Consider the following 18,204-nt stretch of genomic DNA (forward strand, 5'->3'; position numbering starts at 1 on the left):
ACGAAGTCGCGGGCAACAGCTAGTTATATTATATTTTTTATTGCAAATTTTGAGGAAAGGAAAACCTATAAACGGTTTTCCAGTTTTATAAGAATTTTTGCTTGAAACCCTCGCAACGGTCAAGATTCCATTTTTCGATAAAATAAAACATTGCATAAGTAGGTAAAGTACTTCAAATGTCGATGAAATATCATGTGTAAAAAAGTTTCGATAAAATGAATATTCGATGTTTTAAGCTTTCGACAAAACGCATTGTCGGTGAAATGATATTTCGATGAATGGTACCTTCGATTGATCAAGCTTTCGTCTAAAAGTAGATTCGATAAAAGGTCTTCGACGAAACAACTATCGGCAAAACATCTTTCGAAATGGCGTAGGTAACCCAGGTATGGGTGTTTGTACTTCCAATGAAGCTGGGTGTAATGAGCCGGGTGATGACCATCGAGCTGGTCTGATGACGGAGACAGGAGGTGGCCATAGGAACTCTTTGATGAAACAACGAAACCTAATTGTGTTTGGGGTTTTTAGAATGATCTCGATGAGTATTAAGTAGTTGCCTAAACTAAACTAAACTAAAAAAGCTAATAAAAGCTTGTACCAAAATATTTTTTTGCTAAAAACTTAGTAAATCGAAAGTTTTATTTAAAGATTGCAGGGGTATGTACTGACTGAACTCTGCCGACATGCACTTCATCTACCTCTCTATTGCAAGTAACGCATCGATGAAACAATGCAATCCAATTAATGTTGTGCACCCCGACGTCGCATTTACCTCGTCAATGCTGCGCCGCTGCAAATAGTACCAATTAGAGGCGATATGAACACAGTATCCAAATATATCAGCAATCCAATCCAATTGTCTCTTGATGTCCCATGCTGGGGGATTTACCGAACAACTTTCATGACATGCTAACCTAAATACATTGAATATAATTAAAGTTGAACCAGAGAGAATTATTCTCACTCGGGCAAATGGATGGACCCAATGCGGACATAAGGCCAATTCGAACGTATATGAAGTCATTTAGTTCTTATTCGCTCGTACTTTTCCGTACCTACATATATTGGCGCGAGCGAGACGCACGGCTGAATTTATAACAAAATGACTGCCAAAATGTAAGTTTGAATTGGGCTACTACTTGAGGTCCTGTGAAAATATATGTACCTAAGTATATTAGAGTCTGTTCGGAAAGAGAAGAGTCGTGGAATGTATGGGGCCCACACCATTCCATACATTTCACGACTCTTCTCTTTCCGCACAAACTCTACTGTTTTTACGCAGTGCACTGTGTTCTGGTTCGCGCTTGACCCAATTACATATTAGAGGCAGCGCACGGATTTAACAGTCCAAAAGCTTCATGCTGTTACATTAGTACTTAGTAGCCACTCACTATTTTGGGATGATTTCATATAAATTCCTGTTATACGGTGTGGGTCGGGTGTATATTGCCCACTTTTTGTTGTTATCGTTTTGTTTGTATTTTACTCGAGTGACACAAAAGTACATTATAGTAACCACTGACTATTTTGGTATGATTACTTTTATATACAATCCTGTTATATCGTTCTACTTATCTTGCATTATCTGTTATCGATTAAATTCGTTTTTACTCAACTGGCGCTAAATCAAGAGCAATGTTTTAGAGTGCACCTAAAAACTAAAAAACGACAAAGTATACATTACGGCAGACAATATAAGTAGCAGGTTCAAATAATACAACTATTAGAAGTAGATTAAAATCGTTAAAATTTACATCAATATCAGAAAAATCTAAAGACTAGCGTTCGTAAGCGACATTTAGTCCAAAACAGGATTAAAGTAAGCCAAGAAGCCTGTTAGAAGGCTGCGGATAGCCAGGGAAATATTCCGAGCCTCCGGGACTAAAAGGATTATACGGAGCGGCAAACGGTTACCCTTTGCCACAGACTACTGGCAACAGACTCCGCTGTAAGGCCCATGTAAGTAAATATTCTTTATTGCCCCAATAATAATACATTTTACATGTAAAACTAAGATCTCATAAAGGAAAATACAAGTAATTAGGTAACAACTCGCTCTCTTATTGCTAAAAAGTCATATTCAGACAACCTTTGGGTAGCGGGAAATGTAGAATTCATACAAATACAGTACAGTATATAACACAAACACAGTATATATTAAAATTTATTTTTTATTAAGCCAGACAAACCTAAATAATTTAAGGAAACTATTGTCATCTTGGCTAAATAAATAAATAAAAGCTAATTAGCTTGAACCCTAAATTGCTCAACAATTAAAGTCCGTAGCTGTACCTAAATGCTTTCACACAAAATTACTTTTGGCCGCGAATCGTAGTAGTAGTAGTAAAACACTTTATTGTACAAAAAGAAACATCAAACATGAAAAAACACATCATCATTTGTACAAAGGCGAACTTATCCCTTTCAGGGATCTCTTCCAGTTAACCGTCTATGAATTCCTTTATTTTGCATCAGTTGTCAGTTATTCGTCTAAGTTATGCTCCGTCCAGTCATCTGTGCCCACGAGGAGTAGGGGTACCTGACTTTGCGTAAGATGTTAAGTGTTAGGGGTTAGGTACTTGGCTATATCGGCTTCTTTGCCTTTAGCCGGTGTAACCTAGATAACGAAGCATTTTGTAGGCTAAGTAAAACCTAAGGTAATTTCATAATTATTGAGGACTTTTGTAACGTCTAGTGTTCTACAAAATCCATCACTTTCTTGAACTCGTCTCCTTTCAATATCAAATTTAAATGATAAGGGATACGTTATCATTCATAGGTACAAAGGTTTTAAAATTAATAATTGGTAATTAAAAAAATAAACTTTATCTAAATTAAAAATCTATTAACCGTTTGAACGCCAAGAGTGCACGAACTAATTGTAGGTAAATAGACGTTATCAAGGCGCCAAAAACACTTACTTAAGGATGATAATACTATTACCTATTCTGTGGTTAAGGGGTCCACTGATGTTTAGTCCGCCGGACGATATCGGCCTGTCAGTTGTTCGGAGCTGTCACCTATTTAATTGCGTTTAACTGACATCTGCAGACTGATCATCAGTGGGCCCCTTTATACTCGTATCTAATGGAGGATCCCACACTGGCTGTTATATAACGTCATGTAACATCGTGTGACAGGGACAACTTGAAAGTATTTGATAGTGTTTTATTATGTTGTCCCTGTCACACAATGTCAGCCAGTGTGGGACCACCATAAAAACGAAGCAAAGTACCTATTTAAATTGTCGAAGGTCTAAGCTATTGCATAAGTATACTTTCCTGCAAAACCTTTCCTACGCCATAATCCAAAAATACCTTTTTCCAGTAATTCATACAAACGAGATTAAATCCCATCGCGGACCATAAGTCATTCATACGAGGGTTGATCTGATTAGTTTTGTAATATTACGAAAGATATGGAAATCAACCCTTTTATAGATGAAAAATATGGGCCCGTGTCTGAAGGTCGCGGGTCGTATCGATATAGCATGCAGAAGTTATGAGGCTATTAAAATCATTAGAATATCCACAGGTTTTTTTAAACCTTTAAAGCCACCTGTTAGGTTACATAACTTTTAGTAAACAACTTTAAGGTCCACTTCAAAATCAAAAGTTTCCATAAACGTTATAAAATACCCCGTATATTTATTTTCACGTAGCCAGATGTTACGGCTACGTGAACTATTAGGGGAAGTTTTGAAGTCGCACCAATAATTGATAAAGCCAAAGAAAAACGCCTTAGATGGTACGGCCACGTCTAAAGACGCGAAGAAGACCTTCCGGTAAAATTGGCCTTGAACCTGCCTGTAACCCAGTCACGCGGCCATGGAAGACCACCCTCCACTTAGCCATAGAGAAAGGAATACATAGATTGCTCACTCCATACATCAGTTCTGGTACCAAAAAGACTATTAATTTCAGTGTACTGTACTGCTACATCTACTGTCAAGTAGTAGTACTGATAGTTCCGCTACTCGATGCTAGATGTAGACACTGAAATTAATAGTCTTTTTGGTACCAGAACTGATGTATGCAGTCAAATCCGAAGCGATAATCGCCTTGCCTCGGAGATTAAAAAGTAAACCTCAATTTAAAAAAAAATTACGCGAATACTTACTAGAAACACAAAAACGAAGTGCTTAAACTAACCCCACCTCTCACACCATTACCTGCCGTTACCTGCCGTTACCTATCGCTGCCTGTCCACTTGCGTTCACATCATATAAATCTTATAATATTAAATTATTAACAAGTAAGTACTAACTTATGCGTCATACTTTGTTTGTACCCACACCGTTACGCGACACATATTATGTAAGTAAATTCTATTTTTTCAAATATTTATAGTATCTACAAATACAAATATACAAATACAAATACATATAAATACATATATATAAATATATACGTATTTCATACATACATCGACTGGCGCTGCACTGGTCGTTCATTACTGTAGGTTTATTTAAGGTTCTGACGGAAGATCAGCGCTGCGGTCTCCGCAGTATCTATGCTGAGTCAGCGCCTATTCTTTACCACAACACATGACCCTCTACTTAGGTAAAATAAATATGTAATAGTACATTACTGCAGACGCCGGGAAAGAAGGGCTTGCCGGGTGAGTAGGTATAGCCGGCCGACCGTAGGGAGGCCGGATAGTGATACGAAGCCGGCAAGACCTTTTCACGGCTAGGCATGTATAGTGCTTTTCTCAAACATGCAATGAAATAAAAAAATACACCACTCAAAAAACAAATTTATAGTCTTTATATTAAAAATCCAACTTCACAACAAAAGTTTTTTAATTTTCCTTCCAATCCCGCCATAATTGTTTTTTTTTTTTACGGAATTCGACCGTATTTCGCGTGTGTAGTGTTCGAATAGACCTTATTAGGGCCATTATACACAATCTGATAATAAGAATCTCAATTTCTATAAATAAAATAAATGCAGAGGATTTTAAATATTGTCTATGGTCTCTGGTGACTCACGTATAGACAAAATTTTAAATTTATTCATCAACACATTGAATCATACAGATTCGTATTCTTAATATCAGTACGTTCGTGTATAACAGGTGTTAACACGGATATTTTGGTCCGAAATAACCATTCATTCACCAAAAATATTAAAAAAAAATATAATTCGGCTGTTTAGTCTGTTCATGGACACAGACCCCATGTTTACATTAGAATTTAAAAAAAAATTACTTCCCGGCCTAGGCCTTCAATTTCGTATGAAATTCCTTTACAGTTCTCTGGAGTTGCTCCGCCCTAAACGTGATACTTCGAAGCCTGATATAACGCCCGGAGCGACGACATTTCATTGCATGTTTGAGAAAATTGCTATTACTGCTATTAGTGTCAAATTGTATGTTGCTTTCTTCTTTTTGTCTCTTGTCAACTTTCTTTTTGCCTCTTGTTATTTATTTATTGTGTCACAAAACATGTAAGTTGTGGTTGAATAAAGATTTTATCTATCTATCTATCTATCTATTCCATCACACATAGCCAAAGCTGCAGCCACATTTGGAAAATTAAACCAACGTGTTTGGAAGTCGCACGATCTAAAACTCCAAACCAAGCTTTCTGTGTACAAGGCCATGGTGCTTCCAATACTTACGTACGCTTCAGAGTCTTGGTGCCTGTACAAGGGAGACATCAGTACGGTTACCATCAGTTTGTCACTGACATAAACGCCGTCGAGAACGTAATTTACTTTCTATACATGTCGCTCGCACTCGCATATTAGTGCAAACGGGATGTATAGAAAGTAAATTACGTTCTCGACGGCGTTTATGTCAGTGACAAACTGATGGTAACCGTACTGAAAGCTTGACACTTTCCACATGCGTTGTTTACGCAGCATTCTCAGAATTAAGTGGCAAGATCGTGTGACTAACACGGCGGTATTACGTAGAGCCAATATGTCCGGCATGGAGGCCTTTCTAATGAAAAGCCAACTAAGATGGAGTGGCCACGTCTGTCGCATGGATGACTGTCGACTCCCTAAATTCGTTTTCTATTCGGAACTCAAGGATGGGAAACGTAGCCACGGGGGACAGTTTCTGCGATATAAAGACGTTCTGAAGCGCCGTCTCAAAGCTTGCGACATCCCATCTGAGCGTTGGGAGGAGCTTGCGGGTAAGAGGTCAGAATGGCGCAATAAGTTAAAAGAAGGTGTAGCTACTTTCGAAGAAGGTCGACTTGAACACCTGGACCAGAAACGCATTCAACGGAAGTCTCGATCTTTACGCATACACATATAATGACCAAGGGCAGCTTTATTGTGCACAGTGCGATCGGATATTTAAAACGAAGTTCGGTTTGGCGAGCCATATGTGCTCATCAGAGAAAAGTGTAAGGGTCGCCGTTGTCGGATACGACATGGAGGACTATATATATTTCTCTATGACTTGGCTGACAACGGTCGAAAGAGACCTCAAAGAAGCTCAAATGGACACCAACGCCGCACGGAATCGGTCTCAGTGGAGGATGCGGACGAGGAGGGCCGAACCCAAGTAAATGGGACTACCGGTCTAGGGGAAAGAAGAAGAAGCCAGATGTTATGGCATGTGGCAATCATTTCATGAAATGATCGGTTGGCCACATCATAAAAATGTCAAACTATCAAACCATATCATAAAATGATCAGTTCTAAAATTGTATTTCATGAAATGATCAAACTCTCTGATCTGGCCACGAGATATCGAGTACTCATTTTAAATTGTCCTTTTTTAGTTATTTATGTTTGGTTAGGTGTCCCAGTTGATTAAATTCAGGTATTGTAGAATAAATTAATTTCTTAGTAGTATATTGTGAGGCTTGAATGTAACTTTCTGTAGATAAGATCGGACACAGGTCCTTTCAAATCTGCCCACATGTAACCCGGAACGGTAACGCCTTAACGACATTAATTTCATCGTCTCCGACCATGAATATTAATGTGACAACCCTACGCGTCGTGCTCTCTGGAAACCAATTCGAACTTACATTTTGATATACAAATGATGTCATTTTGTTATCTTTCGGGCGTGCATTTAGCTCATATTTATCCGTACATGTATCGTACCGTGCGAGCGAGACGCACACGCAATAACAAAATGACATTATTTTAACATCAAAATGTCGAATTGGCTTCCCGCGCGGAGTTCTGATTCGTAATGAACGCTGTGAGCGGGTTGACACACGCTTTTAATTGCTTTTGGGATTTTTGGTGTCAAGTGGGAGGTAATTAGGAATTCTGTCTAATTAGGAATTTATTTAGTCTGTGTAGCGTTTGAGTGTTTTTAAGTGACAGAATTAGTAGGTGTAGAACCTATAATAAATGAGTTTCACAAAACTAAACTTTTACTCTGTCATATTTAGCCTTCAAAACATTTTGTATTTTTTTTTAATCATACTTGGTGGTAATGAAAATTTCGATCAAAATCTCTCTAATTCTTATTTTATAAATGATAGTTTGTGCTTATGCCTTCCACTGTTAGTGCTTGAAAATGGAGATAACTAAAACCGCAAAGTTAGCTTAATGCTACTTTGGTCTCATTTAAGTCATAATATTTTGTCTATTAATACTATTTTAGGCGACAAACCTTGTATTAAAACATGAAATTTACAGATTTTGGTTGCAACAGCTTGAGATAAAATTAATAAATCATTCATATTATGTGTACGACTAAGTACGAGAACCGGATATAATGACCCGGGTGGTTGATAACCGGCTCTTGACAGGCACGTGCGGTTAAACGTGGCATTATGCAGCGAGATGAACTCTACGTCGTGAAAATAAATTATATTTCATGCAGCATATTGTTAAGAAATATGCCTTGTTACATTCTGATACAACTATTTAAGGATAATGGTGTTAATATATAACGGGTTATAAAATAAGCACCCAGACACAAAAAATATATAGGTACAGATGACTGGACTTTATATGAAATACATTGTCATTATATTGTTTCTTTCAATATGTACATCAACTTGAAAAAAACAATACAACAGCCTAAACTAGACCAGCAGAGCACGCCAAAAGAATAAATATTTATTCTTCTCCAAAATATATTACTCAAACCTTTAAAATAAAATCCAGCCACATTTTACTTCAGAAATTCTATTTAAAGCTTTAGGTACACATCGCTTTTTTCAGATTTCTTGATCCTAATGTGAGAAAAAATGTGCAAATTTAAATAAAATGGCCCAGGAAGTTTTCGTATGCACCTTACATCTCTTTATACAGAATATCCGGGTCGATGTACCTGGCGCATACCCGGGTGCTTATAACCGGCTATATCTGGTTATAACCGGCTCTCGGCGTCACGTGCCCGCTCGGTTAGGCAGGCGGGCCGCATTCGCCTCTTGAATACGGTAAGATGTCGGATATGAGAGCACAGTTAAATGCCGAGTATTATGTTTAAGGAATACGCTTATGGTGATATTTGACGTCGCTATTTTCACGTGGGAGCAAGAGAGGGATTTATTTGAGTAAGGCGGATGATAAAACTTTGAATAGCTTATTTTTACCTTGACTGAAGATAGAGGTTTATGTTTGTCAAGCGCATGTATCTATGATTCTTTGACACGACCTAGTCTAGTGAATTATACTGTAGGTATGAGGTGTCATAAGATTCGTCTTCGTTGTGGAAGTGATTAGAAAATATTAAAACTTCTTGTGAAGCCTAATAAGTGCAATCAATTTGTTTTTTTTTTTTTTTTGTTTAATTTTACTAGTTTTTACTTATCCTTTGGATTTCTGTTTAAATTTGTCTCTAAAACCGTTTAATCAGTTTAAGCCAAGCTTTGCTGACTAGGTTAATACAAAAGTTCTATTTGCTTTAACTACTCTTTAGGAAAAATATTATCAATTACTTTGCGGTCGTATTTGCTGATCGCCCTTAAAGCATAATCATAATAATCATTCGCATTTTATTAATTTGCTCATTACATTAAGTCTTTCGATGTTACGTGCGATAATTGATATTTATTGCTGACACTTAAACCATTTATTTGTACTATTAATTAATAACATTACCTATCAGGAAATCCGCTTAAATTTAATGCAATTGCTGAATTAAACGTTATCGATTATTTTCCTTATATTTTGTAAACTGGACTGTTAGTAGTTACAATGTTATCTTTAAATTTCTTCTTCCTCGTTTTCTCATGACTGAGGGTGCGACCACATGTAGCAATTGTTATATGCACCAAGGCTTTCCAATATACACAATTATGCGACTTTTTATTTATTTAACCAATCTAAAGGCTTCAGAAAAAAAACAGATATGAAATTCTTCAACCAGGAAGTGTGAAAAGCCAAGTTAAAGTCATTCATTCCACTTCACTTCAACAACGCTTTTCCGTTTATAGTCAATGGCAGTTTCTAGTTCTGCAACTTCAGCACCCTCTTTGTCAACAAAGGCGAAGGGTTTGTGTATAATTAAATTTTATTACTTAGTCTGAGTTTGTTATTAAGTTGGTGGTAATTATTAAACAATTCCGGACCCGTGGTCTCAATCTCGAGGGGACGTTGCGATACAAAGATGTTGAGTGATTGTGGACTGAGAGGCGTGAATTTTCAGTTTATAATTAAAATACCGTTAAGTGCATTGGGATAATTTTGAAAGCGGGGTATTTTTAATCTACTAAACTATAAGCACTTTCTATTATATACGCTACGCTCTACAGCATGGTCTTAAATATAATGCGAATAAAAGCGAGGTGCTTATTTTTAAGGCAAAAAAATATAACCCAAACACCCCGCCTAAGATCATGCTGGGGGGCGAGCCCCTTAAGATAGTGAACCAGATTAAGTATTTGGGCCACATGCTAACTGCGGAACTAAATGACGATCTGGACCTGGAGAGGGAAAGAAGGGCGATGACAGTGAGGGGGAATATACTTGCCCGCAGGTTTGCACGTTGTAACGATCAAGTCAAGTTGACGCTCTTTAAAGCATATTGTCAAACTTTTTACACGTGCAGCCTGTGGGTAAAAGCTTCACGCAGAGGTCCTATAACACCTTAAGGGTGCAGTACAATAACATCCTCAGGATGCTGCTGAGGCTGCCGAAGCACTGCAGTGCATCAGCCATGTTTGCCGAGGCGCGGGCGGATGACTTTTTCGCTATAAGGCGGAAAAGAATTGCCTCGATGCTAAGGCGGGTGCGTGGCAGCAGCAACAGTATGCTGAGGGTGTTGGCGGAACGCCTGGACTGTCCGCTAACCAAGTACTGGGTGGAGGTTGTCATTGGCAGGACCAGGTAGTGAATAAAAATATCTACTACCTGCTCCTGTTTTAAATTAATTTTGTTTTTTGTTTGTTTTTGCTGATTCTTAACTAACATAGCCTTTTTTAAGTTTGTACACAACTAACATTTTTTATGGACATACTTAGTCTGAAATAAACGATTTTTTTTTTTTTTTTTTATTATAGCAACACTTGACAGTAAACAAAATGTCTTGATAAAAGCGTTGCAGTAGCATAAGTGTTGCTAAATTATGAAGTGCTTCTGGTTTAGTGGATATTAGCCATTTTCAAAATTGCCCAAAGTTTTAACTTACCCCAATGCACCTTATAGTTTTTATCGCCAAAACAGAAGAGGGTAAAATGTTAAGTATATAGAGGTATTTACTAGCTACAGGTTATGTTTAAATGGTTGTTGACGATTGAATGTTATAAAATGCTCTATAGAGCACGAGAGTCTATAGACGTAAGAAAAAAAAACAGTTATCTTTAAGGATTTCAATAAAACTTACAATATTGAGAAACGTAAACCAATCCATAAAATAGATCTAAATAGTATAAGAAAACCACTTTACAAGGCTACAAGAAGAAAGAAATTAATGCTTTAGTAGTTGTAATGTAAGCAAGGTAATGTATCCAAATTATATACATTTGTCGATTTAGTCTGAAACGATCATCCATTTCCCATGGATACACTTAATTCACCATTAAAGAGTCGTTAAAACCGCTCATAAAGCCCTAACTCAATTCAACGCAACGAGGAAACATAAATCAATCTTACCACAAAATCCAACCGAGTACACCGCAAAAAAACACGTAGATTCCGAAGTGAATAAATCAAGTCGGTACTGCAGTACCGGATCAACCGGGTAATCCCTCGGCTGGTAACCGGTTGTAACTGGATTTAGCTGGATATACCCGGGCGTGCACCTGTGATAACGTTGCCGCCTCAATGCCTGCGTTTACTGCGCGATTTTGTACAAACTCGCAAATTTGTCGGTTTTAAGCTCTGTAATTGTTTGTTTCTTGTTGGTTTTGTAGTGCATTGTGTTGGTTCGGTTTTAATTGATTTTTAAATGCGGGAAAGGGATTTATATTACGAGTCGTAGCGTGTACGCATATGTACAAAAGATTTTTCTACACTAGTGGATGCATTTGCTAGTATTTATTTAAAGTTTTAATTACCATTACGTTGATTAGTGTTTATTGCGAGTTCATACATTTGCCAAATAAACGCAAGTGGCAAATGTATGAACTCACATTGTGCATTGAACGCTGGACAATGTGTAGATGGGCTACACTTGCCTGTATGCCGCACTTATCCGTATTTACCTTTTGAGCATTGTGCATTTTAATATGCCTTAATTAAAGAATATAGACCTTGACTATCAATTTTTATGGTTTTTCTATTGTTCTTATCCGGGTCTCTGAATAAAACATCGAATGATATTATGTAGGTACCTACGCAGTATCTTATTTAGTAAAGTATAATCATCTATAAATAACTTTTGCGCACCCTCTTTTGAATTGAAATTCACCAATCCGCCTTTTACTTACGTAAATCTAGTACAAAAATGTGGTCTTACAATAAAACATTATTTCATGATTTTTATTCTTTAGCCTTGTTGAGAAAGTTTTCTGTACCTATTCAGCGCACGTACGACCGGATTCGAGTGGAGTTACTCGGAAAACTGAAAAATTATGACATTTACTTGCGCTAGTGTGGGTTAGGTCTGGGTTTTATCCGGATATCCGGATTTGATCTTACAGGAATATGGAAACATTATTTTCTTGAGTTTAAAGAGTTGTTCAATGATTTCAATTTCAAGAAATACAGATCGAGATACTACCGTAGTTATAATATTTACTGTCTTTGCCCGCGATTTCGTTCGCATATGTCTTGTCTCCCAATGATGTAAGTACACCTACTCTTATAGAAACATTCCCTTTTATAACCCCTCAAAAAAGAGTATCTTATTAAATTATAATTTCTAATTAAAAGCTAAATTATTTTATAAATTTTTAGGTATTTACGTATTAAGAGTTGTATTTATTGGCATTTTTATTTCTGTATAGAAGTAGATAAATAAAAATTATTAAGTATTTAAAACTGTATTTTTTCCTTAACTGTGTTAGTCTGTGTTCAAATATTTGTTGTCAGGTTTACCTGATGGAGTAACAAACATGGAACCTAAAATTTACAGCTAGGTTGAAGATTACTTTTTTAACGAAGATTCAATTATTTCATTGCAATCGTTAATAAGAAAGTCGAAACTTAAAATGTGACGTTCCACGGCAAAAGGTACCTTATGGCACTTGGCGCTTACGTCGCATAGCGCCGCAATAATAATAGCGCGCGGCGGCGGAGCGGCGTTAATAATAGCTTAAGCGCCAACGGCCATAAGGTACCTTTACCCGTGGGACGTCACAAATAGTCAGTGAGTTTTCCTAGCATCTGCAATACCGCTACATTTTTACTTTTCTTGACGTTTGTCAATGTATGATGGTCATCTTGGCTAGGCCCCCATGTCGTTTGTCATATGTTATATTATCACTACCACATTTAAATTTATTATATGTTCCACGTCACCTTATCAACATCTCAAAGGTCGTAAATTGTCCAAAATCTGTCGTCCATTTTGTCCGGTTACCCGGCTTAACCGGACCATTAGGTATTCAAATCGCGTCCGGGTGTTGCATTCATTCTGTTCCTAATTGGCTCCTTAACAGGGTAAACTGTCAATTAGTGTCATTTCCTTTAAAACATTATGAGTTGTTAATATGATTTCAGACTCTGGACTTGATGGGATAGAATTGATATTTCACTGAATTGATATTGCTTACATGTATACCTACTCGTATCTATGGTGATTTTATAATAATTAGGTAGGTACCTATCTGTCCATACTCTGAGGCGTAGGTAACACTGGGCAACATTTCCTATGAGGCCCGACATCATGAAAAAAATAGCTCTTCTGTAGAAAACATCGAGTTATGTAAAGCCAAAATTGTATGAAACTGTTTTTTTTTTCGTTTTCCTATTCCTATTACTTTTGTTAGTTTTATAGTAAGGGTTGTTTAGCATAACCTAATATAATTTTATTAGATACCCCTCAGAGTTTGGCCAGAAAATAAAATGGCCCCGTATGCTTCGAGTAAGTACCTACCTACCTAAAGTCCTATCAAATTGTTTTTTAAGACCAAAATGCTTCTCCAGTAAAATGCAACAAAATGAAATCCATCTAAATGAAAATACTTGTTCTTAATTAAAACACATTTGGACATCAACATCAAAAGGGGTTTAATTACAACTAATTAACAGAGCTTGGAATCAGTATTTACATATCTTTAGTACTTATATTATTGTTGTTGGTATTTTTTAATTGTGACAAGCTACGTTTTATAACACATAATGGTAGTGTTTCAATTTCCCAGTCATTTTGCATGGTTATGATTATACCAATTTGTTTTAGTATTTCATACTCAGCGCGCCTGTAAAAGCGCTTGGAAATTTAATTATTAAATTCCTGTCTTACGCGGATATTTTTAACCGAGTTGCGGTTTACGTACAGTTATTCAATTTTATCAAATGTAAAATTAATTATTCATTTGGACCGTAATTTCAACAAGACCCTGAATTCTGAAACTCAGGATCGGTGTTTCAGACTTTTCTAAACGACTCCAATACCGAAAATACTCAACAACACACATACCAACAACAACAACATTAAACACGTCTTAAAAACTCATTTCACGCTATTCCAGTCCGCAACACTTTAATATTTTCCGCATTAGCGTGTTTCCTGTGTGCCCGGACGGTTCGGCGGTTTTTACTGCGATTCGAATAGCGTGCCTGTGTTTAAACGAGATTTTTGCATTTGAACGCGGTTTAGATGTTGTAACTCGCGTGTTACTGTACAATTTAAAAGTATTTAGTAATGTCATTTGTTGTATTAATCTCAATTCGCTGAAGTAAAACGAACATACAATCGTCGCATAAAGGGGCCACTGATGATCAGTCTGCCGAACGATATCGGCCTGTCAGTTAATCGCAAAAGGTGACAGCTCCGAACAACTGACAGCGGCCGGCGCACTGATCATCAGTGGGTCTCTTAAGAAGAGAATAAGTCAGAAGCAAAGAATATAATACTCATGGTCAGAAGTGAATGAGAAACGAATTATACGTTAAAAATACCGTTAACATGTTTAAAATCATAATCTTTATCGTATGCTCAGAGACTGCGAAAAAGTAGAAGAAAGACTTTATTCTAAGCATTTTTTTATCATAACCAATAAAATCACGTACAAATAAAATAAGCAGGTAACCGTATAATATTTCTACGAAATTATTCTGCATTATTTAATCACTATGGCTCTAGAGTCAACTTGGAGTCAACTCATAAAATATTCTCGTAGAATAAAATTAAAATGGCTTCGCAAACAAGAGCGTTTTTGCAGAAACTAGGATAAGGGAGTCCGTTTAATGATTTAACTTTTTGTTTAAATTGAATTTTTGTGTTTGACTTGGTCGTGCTTTAAGTTAGTTGGGTATTAAAAACGCAAATTTAATATTAGAACTTAAGATTAGTCAAGTTGAGCAAAATAATCTTGGGTTCTTTCTGTTAATTCTACTAGTTTCGCGAAATCTATACTGTTGCAAACAAAAAAAGGTCGACTATAAGACTGATGCATATGTGTGCAAGCACTACTCGTATAGGTCTTGTCTTAATAATCGGTCTTACCCCACAATCTACCTTCAGTATAACTTTTCTGTAAACTAGTAACAAATAAATAGTGAAAAAATACACGTAGTAATATTTTAACCTGTAAATGATTTCGAAACTATTAATACTAGAATAGCAATAAACGATCGGATTTCACAAAAACCCAATCTCACTGATACAGGCAAAATCATTTGTTTGCGGCATTAATTAAAATTCAGTACAAATGAAATAACGATTACTAGTGCGTGGAACGGAACGGTCAGCTTGGGACCGTGGACGGAACGGAACGTTTAAGGTTTTCATGGATCATAAATTTGATTTTCGGTTGTGTGATTTTTTATATGGCACTGTTTTTAGCCTTTTGCGGATGTGGAAATTTATTTCCAACCACGTAATTTACAATGTTAGACTCTTTTTAATTGGCGTTAAACTTGCGATGACATATGTTTTTTTTTTGACAGAAAGACGTAAAGTATCTACTGATTGTCTCATATGGAGCGAACATGAGAATACCATTAGAAATTGCACGTATTGCTTATTTATTTGACAGTTGGTAACTACCAAATAGTATAATAATTATGAAGATGTCGTCCCAAGAAAGGTCATATTTTCACCACGTCGTACGTTGCGTCGCTTGTACCTATTTCCCCCACCACCAACTTCGCACATAGCCAATACGTCATTGTATTTATGACCGAAAAGCGCCATATTGCCTCATTAAACCTGCCCTTAATGTACCTACCCCAAAAGGGTTGACCTTGAAACCCGGCATTGCGGTTTGAGCCAACTGCTAAAACAAAATGGCGGGTGGGCTGGATAAGAGCCTGAGCACACAGAGATAAAGGAGCCGACCTAATTGATATTAGGTACCTATTTAGGGTTCGATTTAGTTATGGTGTTTTGCTTAAAAATTTAATATAAATTGTATTATATGTCAACGCGACGGATTTAACGTTAATCAGTTTGTCTACTGTGCGTAGTGCAACCTGCCCTTAATGTACCACAAAAGGGTTGACCTTGAAACACCAGTACCTATTACGGTCTAAGCAAACTGCTAGGGTGGGCTGGATAAGAGCCTGTACACAGAGAGAGAGAGAAAGGAGTCGACCTAATTGTTATTAGGGTTCGATTTATTGTGGAGTCGTACCTAAGTGTAAATAATAAACGCGTGTTTTGTTAAGCTTACTGACTGACTGGGGGCTAAAGGTTTGTGTATAATTTGTTAACCTGTGCGAAGCCGGGGCGGGTCGCTAGTCGCTAGTTAAGCATATGGCGCTAACTGGCATGACAACTCACTTCACGCATCTATTTATACTATATCTCCATACCAGTCATAAAGACAGACAAGGTGTTTAAACGCCGTACCACGGATTACTACAACCACGTGTTATACTGTCAAGTAAGTACGTATCCCCATATAAGTCTCAGCCGTATTACGGTCGTTGTTCCAAACAAGTTCGCAAATACACCTGAAGCTTTCAGGTTGGCTCCATTACAGGAACTGTAGATGGTTTCGCTTAAGCTACGGACTTAAGGCGTATCAATTTAACGATACGACCCGCCAGGTTAACGCACACCTGGGTCTGGCATAGACGGGGGAAGGTACAGAGGTGATAAAGTCGATGGATTTTTAGTTTGTATCTTTATTATTATTATTTTAAGGGGTTTTATCACACAGTGACTATGTCACCCCTATGGCTAAATTAATAAGTATTTGTCAGCAAAATAAATTGTTGACACAAGCGTTTATCGCTGACTGCATGTACTTTTCTTTCAACAGTCTGGTCTTCGAGACAGTTAACAAGCCAAACAAAATTAAGTTGCGTTGTTTTATCACAGATTTCCTGTGGCCATTATTAGATCAGCTCGATGGTACAGTCAAGTAAAAATATATGTAGGTGCATACAACTTACTCAAAAATGATGTCCTATAGTTTTTAGGTGATTCGCTGACATAAAAGCTAATAATTAAAAGCTTGTAAAATAGGTATAAAAGCAAACTTGCTAGGACTCTCTCTACAATATACTCGTAGTGCTCTCTGCAAGACGGCAGTATAAAAGTAAATGAATCTCGGCTATAAATCTCCCGGGACGGATGCCGCTAATTATGAAGTATCGTCTCCGAGCCTCCATTTATAATATTGCTGCTAAGCCATTTTAGATACTGTTTGTTAGTTTAATCTTTACTTTAGACTTTAGACTGGTAATTAATATTTTTTGCTTCTTTAAAAAAAAAAACAAATTTTGTTAAGTAATTGTTGATTGTGTAATTAAGGATCACGTATCTGAAATAAATAAATAAATTATATTATCTAACATATTTTAAATTAATGAAGCATTCGTTTTTACCAGAAAATCTTCTAATTAGGTATGTTTTCGATGCTCAAATCAATCCGAGCGGCAGGTTTCTCGTTCGTGCTCTTTCTCTCTGGTTTAGAAACAAGTGCAGTGAGATTATGGTATCAAACTTTTAGCTAGTAGTTCGTTGAGATTTCTAAAAAACCTCGACACTAAGCCAAGTTCGACCGCAATACTGACAAGGACTGACTTGATAAAGGTTGCCATACCTACGACGTCAGGTCATCATTTCAATATTATATCTTACTTACATCCTTTTTTATTTACCACAATTTAACTTCGTCGAATCCAAAAAAATAAACACTCGATAAAAATGGTAATAAATACCCTTCCATACGTCTTTTCGACAGCCGATCCGTTTGATAGATCCCATGGACTCCGGCATGGAAATATATCCCCATATCCGTCTTCGTTATAAACAGGGTAACATATGAACCTATTTGTTGGAAGGGTTGGGCTTGTGAATCGGTGGAATCGCTTGATACATTTGTGCGTTAGTTTGGGGTTATGGTAGCTGTATTTTATCCTAGGCTCCATTTTTATAAAAGTACTAGTAATTTATTTAAACTTTATTGCAAACATTTACACAAAAAGAGTAAAAATGGCGGACTTAACGCCTTGAGTAGTTGAGTAGTAATCTGCCGTCTCATACATTTCGGTGAATCAGTACCTACAGCTAATACCATCAGTTTGGCATTGACGTAAACGCCGTCAAGAACGTAATTTACTTTCTATACATCTCGCTCGTACTCGCATATTTGTGCAAACGAGATCTATAGAAAGTAAATTACGTTCTCGATAGCGTAAATGTCAGTTTTGACACTGTCAGTGACTCATGGTACGGGCTCAAGAGTCTATACTTTCTATAGAACAGCTCAGT

This window comes from Cydia amplana, chromosome 1 (genome assembly GCF_948474715.1).
Source record: "Cydia amplana chromosome 1, ilCydAmpl1.1, whole genome shotgun sequence".
NCBI classification, from domain to species: domain Eukaryota; kingdom Metazoa; phylum Arthropoda; class Insecta; order Lepidoptera; family Tortricidae; genus Cydia; species Cydia amplana.